This window comes from Oncorhynchus gorbuscha, linkage group LG08, assembly GCF_021184085.1.
Source record: "Oncorhynchus gorbuscha isolate QuinsamMale2020 ecotype Even-year linkage group LG08, OgorEven_v1.0, whole genome shotgun sequence".
NCBI classification, from domain to species: domain Eukaryota; kingdom Metazoa; phylum Chordata; class Actinopteri; order Salmoniformes; family Salmonidae; genus Oncorhynchus; species Oncorhynchus gorbuscha.
Genome location: NC_060180.1, coordinates 33,457,458 through 33,470,654, shown reverse-complemented (window position 1 = coordinate 33,470,654; position 13,197 = coordinate 33,457,458). Strand labels below are relative to the sequence as shown.

The following is a 13,197-nucleotide window of genomic DNA, read 5'->3' as shown; positions in this document are numbered from 1 at the left end:
TGTAGTATTTTAAGTGACAGTGCAAACCACGACACTACAGAAACTGCTTCTTGAATTCTCATCAAGGAGCAAACCAAATTTTACAGATATTCATTGCATAAAGTCAAATTTCCAAAATAAGGCATTTGTGAAAAATAATTATCTTTTACACATATATTAATTATTCCATAAATAAATTATCCCGTTTTACGCCCGGTTTCAAACCAAGGACCTTACACGTGTGAAGCGAATATGATTACCACTACACAACAGACACTGCTGCTAGAACTTTCAGCAAGGAGTTAACCAAATTTTACAGATATTCATTGCATAAAGTCCAATTTCCAAAATAAGGCATTTATGAAAAATATTTCTCTATTAAAAATACAATACCTTTTGCATTTGTCAATTACCTCTGTTTCCTCCCAGTTTCAAACCAGGGACCTTTAGCATGTTTAGTGAATGTGCAAACCACTCACACTACAGACACTGCTGCTTGAGTTGTCATCAAGGAGTAAACCAAATTTTACAGAATAAGGCATTTATGAAAAATATTTCTCTGTTGCAAATATAATAATTATTGCTTGTGTCAATGAGCGCTGTTTCCACCCAGCTTGAAACCAGAGACCTTTAGCATTTTAAGTGAACTTGCAAACCACTACCCTACCAAAACTGCTGCTTGAATTGTCATCAAGGAGTAAACCAAATTTTACAGATATTCATTGCATAAATTTAAATTTCCAAAATAAGGCATTTATGAAAAACATTTCTCTATTACAAATACAATAACTTTTGCACGTGTCAATTACCTTTGTTTCTGCCCAGTTTCAGGCCCGACCCTGCTTTGCTTCCGAGATCAGGCGTACTCAGGCCGGTATGGTCGTAAGCAAGAAACTGGACAAAGAGTTGAAATTTCACAAGGCAGTGACAAAAAGCTTACAGCACCTGGTATTCCCATGCAGTCTCGCATCCAAGTACTAACAAGGCGCGACCCTGCTTAGCTTCCGAGATCAGACGAGATCAGGGGTACTCAGGCCAGCATGGTCAGAAGCAAGAAACTATCTCTTGGTGCACTATATAAAGTCAAAGTGAGTCTGATTAACAGCTGTTGCATTTTCACCATTTAGATAAGCATCTTTGTGTCACTCAAAAAGTGGAAGAAATTGCATATACTGTAGCCATAATTTGTAGCACAGATCGTTGGAAGAAATACAAACTAACCTTGCTTATTTATTTCAAAGCGAGGGCACATATTTCAGCCTTGTGGGAGAAAAAGGACAAAGTTGAAATTCCATAAGGCGGTGACAAAATTTTTAGAGCACCTGGTATTCCCAGGAGGTCTCCCATCCAAGTACTAACCAGGCCCGGCCCTGCTTAGCTTCCAAGATGAGATGAGATCAGGCGTACTCAGGCCTGTATGGTTAAAAGTGAGAAATTGGACAAAGAGTTGAAATTCCACAAGGCAGTGACAAAAAGCTTACAGAACCTGGTATTCCCAGGCGGTCTCCCATCCAAGTACTAACCAGGCGAGGTGGGGTGCATGGAGCGGCGGCACTTGCAGAAAGCCTCGTGCTCTATGTCCATAATTTTTAGGCAAGTGTTTACTTCCCAGGCCTGCAGTATGAAACAGGAAGTCCCATTAGTGTAATTTCACAACAGATCTATTCTGCTTTGCTAACTCGTTGTTGAAAGGCTAGTAAAGAGCTCACTAACTTGTAGTATGTCTCTAACTCTCATTCTCTTACCAGCTGAGCGAGGTCGTTTCCCTCCTCCAGGGTTTCCTTCCACACCCTTCAAATAAAACACAGAGCAATTCACCTTTCCTGGCTTCTGATTCTTCTGTTGTTTATTTTACCCACACCTCCTGGAGTGATACTGGCAGGGAATGGCAGTGAAGGTGAGTGCTGATGTGGTACTCACCTCTCCCTAAGGGATGTTTTGACCTGAGACACCAGCCAGTTGCTCATGTGCTCCGTGGTGACATGGGGCGGGACCTGGCCTTGACTCTGGAGCAGCAGATAGTGGACCATGCAGATAGTGGGTAGTGGACCTGCAAGATGAGGTAAGGTATGAGACCGTGCCACAAAATACCGTATTTTGGGGACCACTATGAAAATGTATGGAGCGGTCGCATCCACACTTCGGTCCGCAGGTAGTATAACTTTTTCATTACATTTCATTATAGTACAACGGTTTGATTTGTCTAATCTTAGCAATTTCTTCTTAGCTAGCTACATAGCCGTCTCTGTATCACAGATAATTGCGTAATTATCGTATTTTGTCGTCCTAACGTAGGCTACACTGCTATCTGCCCAAGCAGCTAGCCAGCTAGCAAACGTCCACCGTCTACCGTATAGCAGCACTGTAGAAACTATTACACTCAACTGAACGACTTGATTAGTGTAGTGTTAGCTAGCTACATAGTTGTCTTTGCTGTCTTCGTATTCAAGATAATTGTGTAGTTTAGAGTGTGTAGTCTTAGAGTGATTATCTTAATTTACCGAGGTTAGCTAGCCAGCTATTTGTCATCCTTAACGTAGGAGACACTGCTAGCTAGCCAACAGCTAGCCATCGTCTTCCGAATAGAACTCAACAACCCGGTCGCATTCACAGGTAGTATCACATTTTCATTTCATTTCATTACAGTACAACGGTTTGATTTGTTTGATCGTAGCTAGCTACATAGCTAGCTACATAGCCGTCTTTGTATCAAAGATAATTGTGTAGTCTAGAGCGATTTTCTAGGTTAGCTAGCCAGCTATTGTCGTTCTTTTAACGCAACGTAACGTAATCAACACTGCTAGCTAGCCAGCTAGCCCCCGAATAGCAGCACTGTAGAAACTATTACACTCAACGGAACGACTTGATTAGTGTAGTGTCAACAACGCAGCCACTGCCAGCTAGCCTACAAAGTCAACAACGCAGCCACTGCCAGCTAGCCTACTTCAGCAGTACTGTATCATTTTAATCATTTTAGTCAATAAGATTCTTGCTACGTAAGCTTAACTTTCTGAACATTCGAGACGTGTAGTCCACTTGTCATTCCAATCTCCTTTGCATTAGCGTAGCCTCTTCTGTAGCCTGTCAACTATGTGTCTGTCTATCCCTGTTCTCTCTGCACAGACCATACAAACGTTCCACACCGCCACCCTAATCTGGTGGTCCCAGCGCGCATGACCCACGTGGAGTTCCAGGTCTCCGGTAGCCTCTGGAACTGCCAATCTGCGGCCAACAAGGCAGAGTTCATCTCAGCCTATGCCTCCCTCCAGTCCCTCGACTTCTTGGCACTGACGGAAACATGGATCACCACAGATAACACTGCCACTCTTACTGCTCTCTCTTCGTCCGCCCACGTGTTCTCGCACACCCCGAGAGCTTCTGGTCAGCGGGGTGGTGGCACCGGGATCCTCATCTCTCCCAAGTGGTCATTCTCTCTTTCTCCCCTTACCCATCTGTCTATCGCCTCCTTTGAATTCCATGCTGTCACAGTTACCAGCCCTTTCAAGCTTAACATCCTTATCATTTATCGCCCTCCAGGTTCCCTCGGAGAGTTCATCAATGAGCTTGATGCCTTGATAAGCTCCTTTCCTGAGGACGGCTCACCTCTCACAGTTCTGGGCGACTTTAACCTCCCCACGTCTACCTTTGACTCATTCCTCTCTGCCTCCTTCTTTCCACTCCTCTCCTCTTTTGACCTCACCCTCTCACCTCCCCCCTACTCACAAGGCAGGCAATACGCTCGACCTCATCTTTACTAGATGCTGTTCTTCCACTAACCTAATTGCAACTCCCTCCAAGTCTCCGACCACTACCTTGTATCCTTTTCCCTCTCGCTCTCATCCAACACTTCCCACACTGCCCCTACTCGGATGGTATCGCGCCGTCCCAACCTTCGCTCTCTCTCCCCCGCTACTCTCTCCTCTTCCATCCTATCATCTCTTCCCTCTGCTCAAACCTTCTCCAACCTATCTCCTGATTCTGCCTCCTCAACCCTCCTCTCCTCCCTTTCTGTATCCTTTGACTCTCTATGCCCCCTATCCTCCAGGCCGGCTCAGTCCTCCCCTCCCGCTCCGTGGCTCGACGACTCATTGCGAGCTCACAGAACAGGGCTCCGGGCAGCCGAGCGGAAATGGAGGAAAACTCACCTCCCTGCGGACCTGGCATCCTTTCGCTCCCTCCTCTCTACATTTTCCTCTTCTGTCTCTGCTGCTAAAGCCACTTTCTACCACTCTAAATTCCAAGCTTCTGCCTCTAACCCTAGGAAGCTCTTTGCCACCTTCTCCTCCCTCCTGAATCCTCCTCCCCCTCCCCCCCTCCTCCCTCTCTGCAGATGACTTCGTCAACCATTTTGAAAAGAAGGTCGACGACATCCGATCCTCGTTTGCTAAGTCAAACGACACCGCTGGTTCTGCTCACACTGCCCTACCCTGTGCTCTGACCTCTTTCTCCCCTCTCTCCAGATGAAATCTCGCGTCTTGTGACGGCCGGCCGCCCAACAACCTGCCCGCTTGACCCTATCCCCTCCTCTCTTCTCCAGACCATTTCCGGAGACCTTCTCCCTTACCTCACCTCGCTCATCAACTCATCCCTGACCGCTGGCTACGTCCCTTCCGTCTTCAAGAGAGCGAGAGTTGCACCCCTTCTGAAAAAACCTACACACAATCCCTCCGATGTCAACAACTACAGACCAGTATCCCTTCTTTCTTTTCTCTCCAAAACTCTTGAACGTGCCGTCCTTGGCCAGCTCTCCCGCTATCTCTCTCAGAATGACCTTCTTGATCCAAATTAGTCAGGTTTCAAGACTAGTCATTCAACTGAGACTGCTCTTCTCTGTATCACGGAGGCGCTCCGCACCGCTAAAGCTAACTCTCTCTCCTCTGCTCTCATCCTTCTAGACCTATCGGCTGCCTTCGATACTGTGAACCATCAGATCCTCCTCTCCACCCTCTCCGAGTTGTGCATCTCCGGCGGGGCCCATGCTTGGATTGTGTCCTACCTGACAGGTCGCTCCTACCAGGTGGCGTGGCGAGAATCTGTCTCCTCACCACGCGCTCTCACCACTGGTGTCCCCCAGGGCTCTGTTCTAGGCCCTCTCCTATTCTCGCTATACACCAAGTCACTTGGCTCTGTCATAACCTCACATGGTCTCTCCTATCATTGCTATGCAGACGACACACAATTAATCTTCTCCTTTCCCCCTTCTGATGACCAGGTGGCGAATCACATCTCTGCATGTCTGGCAGACATATCAGTGTGGATAATGGATCACCACCTCAAGCTGAACCTCGGCAAGACGGAGCTGCTCTTCCTCCCGGGGAAGGACTGCCCATTCCATGATCTCGCCATCACGGTTGACAACTCCATTGTGTCCTCCTCCCAGAGCGCTAAGAAACTTGGCGTGATCCTGGACAACACCCTGTCGTTCTCAACTAACATCAAGGCGGTGGCCCGTTCCTGTAGGTTCATGCTCTACAACATCCGCAGAGTACGACCTTGCCTCACACAGGAAGCGACGCAGGTCCTAATCCAGGCACTTGTCATCTCCCGTCTGGATTACTGCAACTCGCTGTTGGCTGGGCTCCCTACCTGTGCCATTAAACCCCTACAACTCATCCAGAACGCCGCAGCCCGTCTGGTGTTCAACCTTCCCAAGTTCTCTCACGTCACCCCGCTCCTCCGCTCTCTCCACTGGCTTCCAGTTGAAGCTCGCATCCGCTACAAGACCATGGTGCTTGCCTACGGAGCTGTGAGGGGAACGGCACCTCAGTACCTCCAGGCTCTGATCAGGCCCTACACCCAAACAAGGGCCCTGCGTTCATCCACCTCTGGCCTACTCGCCTCCCTACCACTGAGGAAGTACAGTTCCCGCTCAGCCCAGTCAAAACTGTTCGCTGCTCTGGCCCCCCAATGGTGGAACAAACTCCCTCACAACGCCAGGACAGCGGAGTCAATCACCACCTTCCGGAGACACCTGAAACCCCACCTCTTTAAGGAATACCTAGGATAGGATAAAGTAATCCTTCTCACCTCCCCTTTAAGATTTAGATGCACTATTGTAAAGTGACTGTTCCACTGGATGTCATAAGGTGAATGCACCAATTTGTAAGTCGCTCTGGATAAGAGCGTCTGCTAAATGACTTAAATGTTAAATGTATGCTTTCAGAAGGGCCTTTCAGACCATTTCACAACTGCTCATGCCTGACAATTTGCAAGTGATATTAAGAACTCTTAGGACCACCTTCTCTAAATTGTCTTGAAATAACTCTTTTTCTGTTGTTTATGTTTTTGTGGGCTGAATCTTACCTGTTTATTGTAATAAACAAACAATAAAGGGTTATCCTGTTTTTGATAAGTGACACCATTATGTGTATCAAAAGGGGGAGACAAAAGCATATATCACTTGTTGATTTTTTTTTCTATTTTTGTTGGTTGATGTTTCTTTTCTGTTTTTCTGTAAAAAAAATAAAAAAAAATAATAATGTTTTATTAATAATAAACTTTTTATTATTTTCATGAAATGCTATTAACATATTACTATGTTGGGACCGCTGAAATAAAGGATAATGAGTGACACCCTTGTGGGTGTCAAAAGGGGGAATCAAAAACTCAGGTTTATATATATGTTAATCAACAAAGGGACGTGCATCACTTCATATATTCACATAATAAAGGTTTAAAGTTCCTGAGTTCATCAGCGACCTAGTATATCGGATGGTGTGGTTACACAAAAAAGGGGGATTATGAGGATTCTGTGTTATGCACTATAGCCCGTTACCAAATATGTGATTGAATATTATCTGCTGTTGGCTTGTGTGGATGTATGTATGTGACTTGCAACATAGCTGACTTGAAATATTGTTAACAGTTTCAGCGCCATGGTCCTTTTCATGTTGGAATAATACAGAATAACATGAAGACAGGACTGTGCAATGAGTTGGGAGGGCACATTCAGAACGTAGTGTTGCGAGAACAAACAGTATTTTTGTTAGGTAACAGGAGCCAGATGCGAGATAACGGTATCGAGAATGAGCGCATAGATATTCTTCACAGAAACAGTTACATCTATCAACTGAAGCGCTTAGGGGGCTGGGCCAACAATCAACGATAGGCTGGGTGAGTCTAAACCACGCCCAGTCTCTACTCAGACAGGCCGGCTCAGAAGCAGGAACTATTTCTGTCAGAGTATATTTATAATATCTTTGTCAAGAACAAGTCAGTTCTCTGTTTGCCCTGCGAGGTTGGACAGAGAGCCCGTATATACGAAAATTGCATTTACCACTTATTGCTTAGCTAATAAAAAATACATAGTATACAATCGGTGACTCAGTGTCATACTTATCCTGATACCAGATTCAAATTAACACAACTCTAACAAAATATAAGTCTCCAGCTTCAGCAATTTTTGCAATGACCAGTGAGATATACCTGCTGGAGCGCGTGCTACGGGTAGGTGTTGTTATTGTGACCAGTGAGCTGAGATAAGGCGGAGCTTTACCTAGCATAGACTTACAGATTACCTGGAGCCAGTGGTTCTGGTGACGAATATGTAGCGAGGGCCAGCCGACTAGAGCATACAGGTCTCAGTGGCCATATCAATACAATTGACCCTTTCTTTACACTGTTGTGATGAAAGTACATTTCCGTAATATCAGCTATCTACCATAAACGTTGAACAAGGATTGAACCCATGTGCTTCAGTTAACAAAAACAGATGACTTTGCACATCTATTTCATTCTTAGAATGTCAACATTGTGGAAAGTGGGAGTTGTGCAAAAGCTAATTTAACAAATGAAAACTCTCAAAAGAGAAGTTGGGGAACCGCAAACATTGAAAGTGGCTGTATCGTAGAGATACTTCCCTTTAATATAATAGTTGTCTTCAAATATTGATACAACATGATTTTTCTACAAAGTCCTCCAAAAAATCTAATTCCATTTAATTAGAAGTCTTTTCTATAATGGCGCGGATTTGATTTGAACCCATGATCTTCGGTTTACAAGACCAATGCCTTAACACTTGGCCACCATGCCAGTCTTTGCTGTATGTATATATATATATATACATACATACAGTCTTTGCTGTATGTATATATATATATATCAACATTCTGGAAAGTAGTAGTGCAAATGTGAATTTTGCACACAAACTCAGTGGAGAAAGGACCTCATACATATATAGTATGCACTCTCCCTCTGAGCTTCCATCCCATTTAATTTGCAGATAAAACGCAATATTAATACAATGTACTTTTTATATACACCACTCCATTGAAACTACAATGAAATGATAGCAGCAATTCTTAAAACAGGTATGGACAGGGATCGAATTCATGAACTTCAGTTTTTGAAAATGATAGCATAAAAGTTGGTAACCATGCCACTTCTGTTCTACAAATGTACTAACAGGGACTGAACGTATGTTCTTCAGATTACAAGACAAAATTATTTAGCGCATCTCTGTTTCCTGCATAGAATTTCAACATTCTGGAAAGTAGAAGTTGGGTCTTTGCAAAAACACACAGAGAAGCTGGGGATTGAACCCAGGACCTCATACATGCAAAGCATGTGCTCTACCACTGCGCTACACCCCCTTTCTGAGAAAGAAAGAACATTTTCTTATTTTTTTTTACATTTCTTCTTTATTTAACCAGGTAAGCCAGGTAAGAACAAGTTCTCATACACAACTGTGACCTGGCCAAGATAAAGCAAAGCAGTGCAAAACACAAACAACAACACAGAGTTACACATGGAACAAACAAGCGCACAGTCAATAACAAAATAGAAGGGAAAAAATGTAAAAAGGCAATAAATAGGCCGTAGTAGCGAAGTAATCACAATTTAGTAAATTAACAATGGAGTGATAGATGAGCAGATGATGATGTGCAAGAAGAAATACTGGTGTGCAAAAGTGCAGAAAGTAAATAAAAACAATATGGCAATGAGGTAGGTAGATTGGGTCGGCTATTTACAGATGGGCAATGTACAGCTGCAGCGATCGGTTAGCTGCTCAGATAGCTGAAGTTTAAAGTTAGCAGTGTTGCCAATTCCTCAGTAAGGAAAGTAGCTATTGGTTGTCCTAAAAGACGCAAGAAGTCGCTACATGACGTCATCACCTAATTTGCATAATTGGCCATGATCATGTAATTGTGATGGACGCTGTTGGAAGGAGGAATAACTCCATGGGAGAGACAAGAAGTGATTAAAAAACACCCTAAATATGTTTAGAACTACAAATGAACTTTCTTCTGTCGATTGTTCTTTTTTTTATGTCACAATTCCAACCCTCCTCCTTTATCCGGGCTTGGGACCAGCAAAGGTGACCCAAAAGAGACACTCTGGTGGAGCAACTTAGTTTTTAATTGTATTTTTAATTGTATTTTTTTGTTTTTCAGTTTAGTTTTCTTAAGTTTAGTGAATTGCTGAAATAGCTCATTTGGGAGAGCATTAGACTGAAGATCTAAAGGTCCCTGTTTCAATCCTGGGTTTCTGCATTTGTATTTGTTCTTTCTTTATGCTCTGGCTTCAAGGAAACGATCCACAGCTTTGTTTGTGGGCCTCAATGGTGTGGGCCTCAATGGTGTGTGCTACGCTGCTCCTCTGAAAGTAATGAATTTCTTGCTTTTTCATCTGACATTTTGACATCAGTGTTACAGGAAAGTTGTTTGTCATTGTTACATGACAGTAGGTTGTCGTAAAACAAGGCTGCATGAAGTGTGAACTGGAGTTTTCTTGGATCCATAAAAACAATGTGCTTTTGGAGAATGCGGGCATCAATCCCACGACCTCACGCATGCAAAGCATTTGAGTTAATTCCCCAGCCATTTGGAATTTCCACAAGAAGCAACCAAAAGGGTCCAGTCTTGTCAGGCTATGCTGTTGGTGGACTTGTTAGTTTTCGCGCCAGCACTTGCAGAGGCTCTGTGCATCTCAACAATTGAGCCCAATAGCAAGTGGCCGGTTAGCTCAGTTGGTAAGAGTGTGGTGCTAATAAAGCCAAGTTCATGGTTTTGATCCCCTATACTGGCAATGATTTACATTTTTAGTTTCAAAATTGTGAGTCACATGCATGTGAATTGTCAAGGGTGCCACAGAATTAAGTTTAGTGAGTTGCTGAAATAGCTCAGTTTGGAGAGGGTTAGACTGAAGATCTAAAGGTCCCTGGTTTGATTCTGGGTTTTGGCATTTGAATTTGTTCTTTCTTTATGCTCTGGCTTCAAGGAAACTATCCACAGCGTTGTTTGTGGGCCTCAATGGTGTGTGCTACGCTGCTCCTCTGAAAGTAAGTAATGTCTTGCTTTTTCATCTGACATTTTGACATCAGTGTTACATGAAAGTTGTTTGTCACTGATACATGACAGTAGGTTGTCGTAAGACAAGGCTGCATGAAGTGTGAACTGGAGCTTTCTTGGATCTACAAAAAATTTTTTGGGGGAATGCGGGCATCGATCCCACTACCTATAGCATGCTAAGCAAACACAATACCAATTGATCAAATTCCCCAGCTGTTTTGAATTTCCACAAGGAGCAACCAAGAGTGTCCAGTCTTGTCAGGCTATGCTGTTCGTGGACTTGTTAGTTTGCGCTCCAGCACTTGCAGAGGCTCGGTGCATCTCAACAGTTGTGATCTGTAGCCAGCGGCCGGTTAGCTCAGTTGGTTAGAGTTTGTGATATGCTGCTCTCTGAAAGTAAGTAATGTCTTACTTTTTCATCTGACATTTTGCTTGTCATTGTTACATGACAGATTCTTGTCATTGTTTACATGACAGTAGGTTGTCGTAAGACAAGGCTGCATGAAGTGTGAACTGGAGCTTTCTTGGATCCACAAAAAAATGTGTTTTTGGGGAATGCGGGCATCGATCCCATTACCTATAGCATGCTAAGCAAACACAAAACCAACTGATCAAATTCCCCAGCTTCGCGTTCCTAGGAAACTATGCATTTTTTTGTTATTTCTTACATTAGTACCCCAGGTCATCTTAGGTTTCATTACATACAGTCAAGAAGAACTACTGAATATAAGATCAGCGTCAACTCACCATCAGTACGACCAAGAATATGTTTTTCGCGACGCGGATCCTGTGTTCTGCCTTACAAACAGCACAACGGAATGGATCGAGTCATCAGGGGTGGGCATTGCGTGTGTGTGTGTTTGAGTGTGTCGGTGTACCACGTGATAAAAATATCCTAAATTATCTTTGAGACATGGTCATATTACGCCCTTGCAGCGACCCAAAAAAACGACTCCGAAAAAGAGGGAAACGAGGCGGTCTTCTGGTCAGACTCCGGAGACGGGCACACCATGCACCACTCCGTAGCATTCTTCTTGCCAGTGTCCAGTCTCTTGCAGCGACCCAAAAAACGACTCCGAAAAAGAGGGAAACGAGGCTGTCTTCTGGTCAGACTCCGGAGACGGGCACACCATGCACCACTCCCTAGCATTCTTCTTGCCAGTGTCCAGTCTCTTGACAACAAGGTTGATGAAATCCGAGCAAGGGTAGCATTCCAGAGGGACATCAGAGACTGTAATGTTCTTTGCTTCACAGAAACATGGCTCACTGGAGAGACGCTTTCCGAGGCGGTGCAGGCAACGGGTTTCTCCACGCATTGCGCCGACAGAAACAAACATCTTTCTGGTAAGAAGAGGGGCGGGGCGTATGCCTTATGGTCAACGAGACATGGTGTGATGAAAGAAACATACAGGAACTCAAATCCTTCTGTTCACCTGATTTAGAATTCCTCACAATCAAATGTAGACCGCATTATCTACCAAGAGAATTCTCTTCGATTATAATCACAGCCGTATATATCCCCCCCACCAAGCAGACACATCGATGGCTCTGAACAAACTTTATTTAACTCTTTGCAAACTGGAAACTATTTATCCGGAAGCTGCATTCATTGTAGCTGGGGATTTTAACAAGGCTAATCTGAAAACAAGACTGTTATGCAGGTGAATGAGGACCCAAAAGCGACTTGGCGAAAACAGAGTCTTTATTCCAGTAAAGGAAATAGGCAATACTCCTGGACAATCAGAGCAGAAAACAAAACATAAAAAACTAAATTCCACTCGTAGTGACGAGGACAGACTGGAGACTCGACCATAAACTGTAGGTTGCCTCGGGAAGGCACCGACCGTAGCAGACTCAGACACCTGCTCACACGCAGCATCTGAGGGAAACAAGACACGACAGGGCGAGACAAAGACACAGCACGGCGAACAATATACAAGGATCCGACAGGACAGAAACGGAAAACAAGGGGAGAAATAGGGACTCTAATCAGAGGATAAGATAGGGAACAGGTGTGACAAGACTAAATGATTGAGTAGGAGAATGAGGAACAGCTGGGAGCAGGAACGGAACGATAGAGAGGAGAGAGAGGGAGGGAGAGAGAAAAAAGGAACGAACCTAATAAGACCAGCAGGGGGAAACGAACAGAAGGGAAAGCATAATGACAAGACAATATAAGACAAAACATGACAGTACCCCCCCACTCACCGAGCGCCTCCTGGCGCACTCGAGGAGGAATCCTGGTGGCAACGGAGGAAATCATCAATCAGCGAACGGTCCAGCACGTCCCGAGACGGAACCCAACTCCTCTCCTCAGGACCGTAACCCTCCCAATCCACTAAGTATTGGTGACCCCGTCCCCGAGAACGCATGTCCATGATCCTACGTACCTTGTAAATAGGTGCGCTCTCGACAAGGACGGGGGGAGGGAAGACGAACGGGGGTGCGAAGAAAGGGCTTGACACAGGAGACATGGAAGACAGGATGGACGCGACGAAGATGTCGCGGAAGAAGCAGTCGCACAGCGACAGGATTGACGACCTGGGAGACACGGAACGGACCAATGAACCGCGGAGTCAACTTACGAGAAGCTGTCGTAAGGGGAAGGTTACGAGTGGAAAGCCACACTCTCTGGCCGCAACAATACCTAGGACTCTTAATCCTACGTTTATTGACGGCTCTCACAGTCTGTGCCCTGTAACGGCAAAGTGCAGACCTCACCCTCCTCCAGGTGCGCTCACAACGTTGGACAAACGCTTGAGCAGAGGGAACGCTGGACTCGGCAAGCTGGGATGAGAACAGAGGAGGCTGGTAACCCAGACTACTCTGAAACGGAGATAACCCGGTAGCAGACGAAGGAAGCGAGTTGTGAGCGTATTCTGCCCAGGGGAGCTGTTCTGCCCAAGACGCAGGGTTTCTAAAAGAAAGA

General features: G+C 44.9%; 2 non-coding genes across 2 annotated transcripts; one reads left to right on the top strand and one right to left on the bottom strand.

Annotated features, from left to right (window-relative positions):
* Positions 1-8,498: 8,498 nt before the first annotated feature.
* Positions 8,499-8,570, bottom strand: trnaa-ugc. The gene has a single exon. It is a non-coding gene; the product is annotated as a tRNA-Ala (tRNA).
* An 827-nt stretch (positions 8,571-9,397) lies between these two features.
* Positions 9,398-9,470, top strand: trnaf-gaa. The gene has a single exon. It is a non-coding gene; the product is annotated as a tRNA-Phe (tRNA).
* Positions 9,471-13,197: the final 3,727 nt, after the last annotated feature.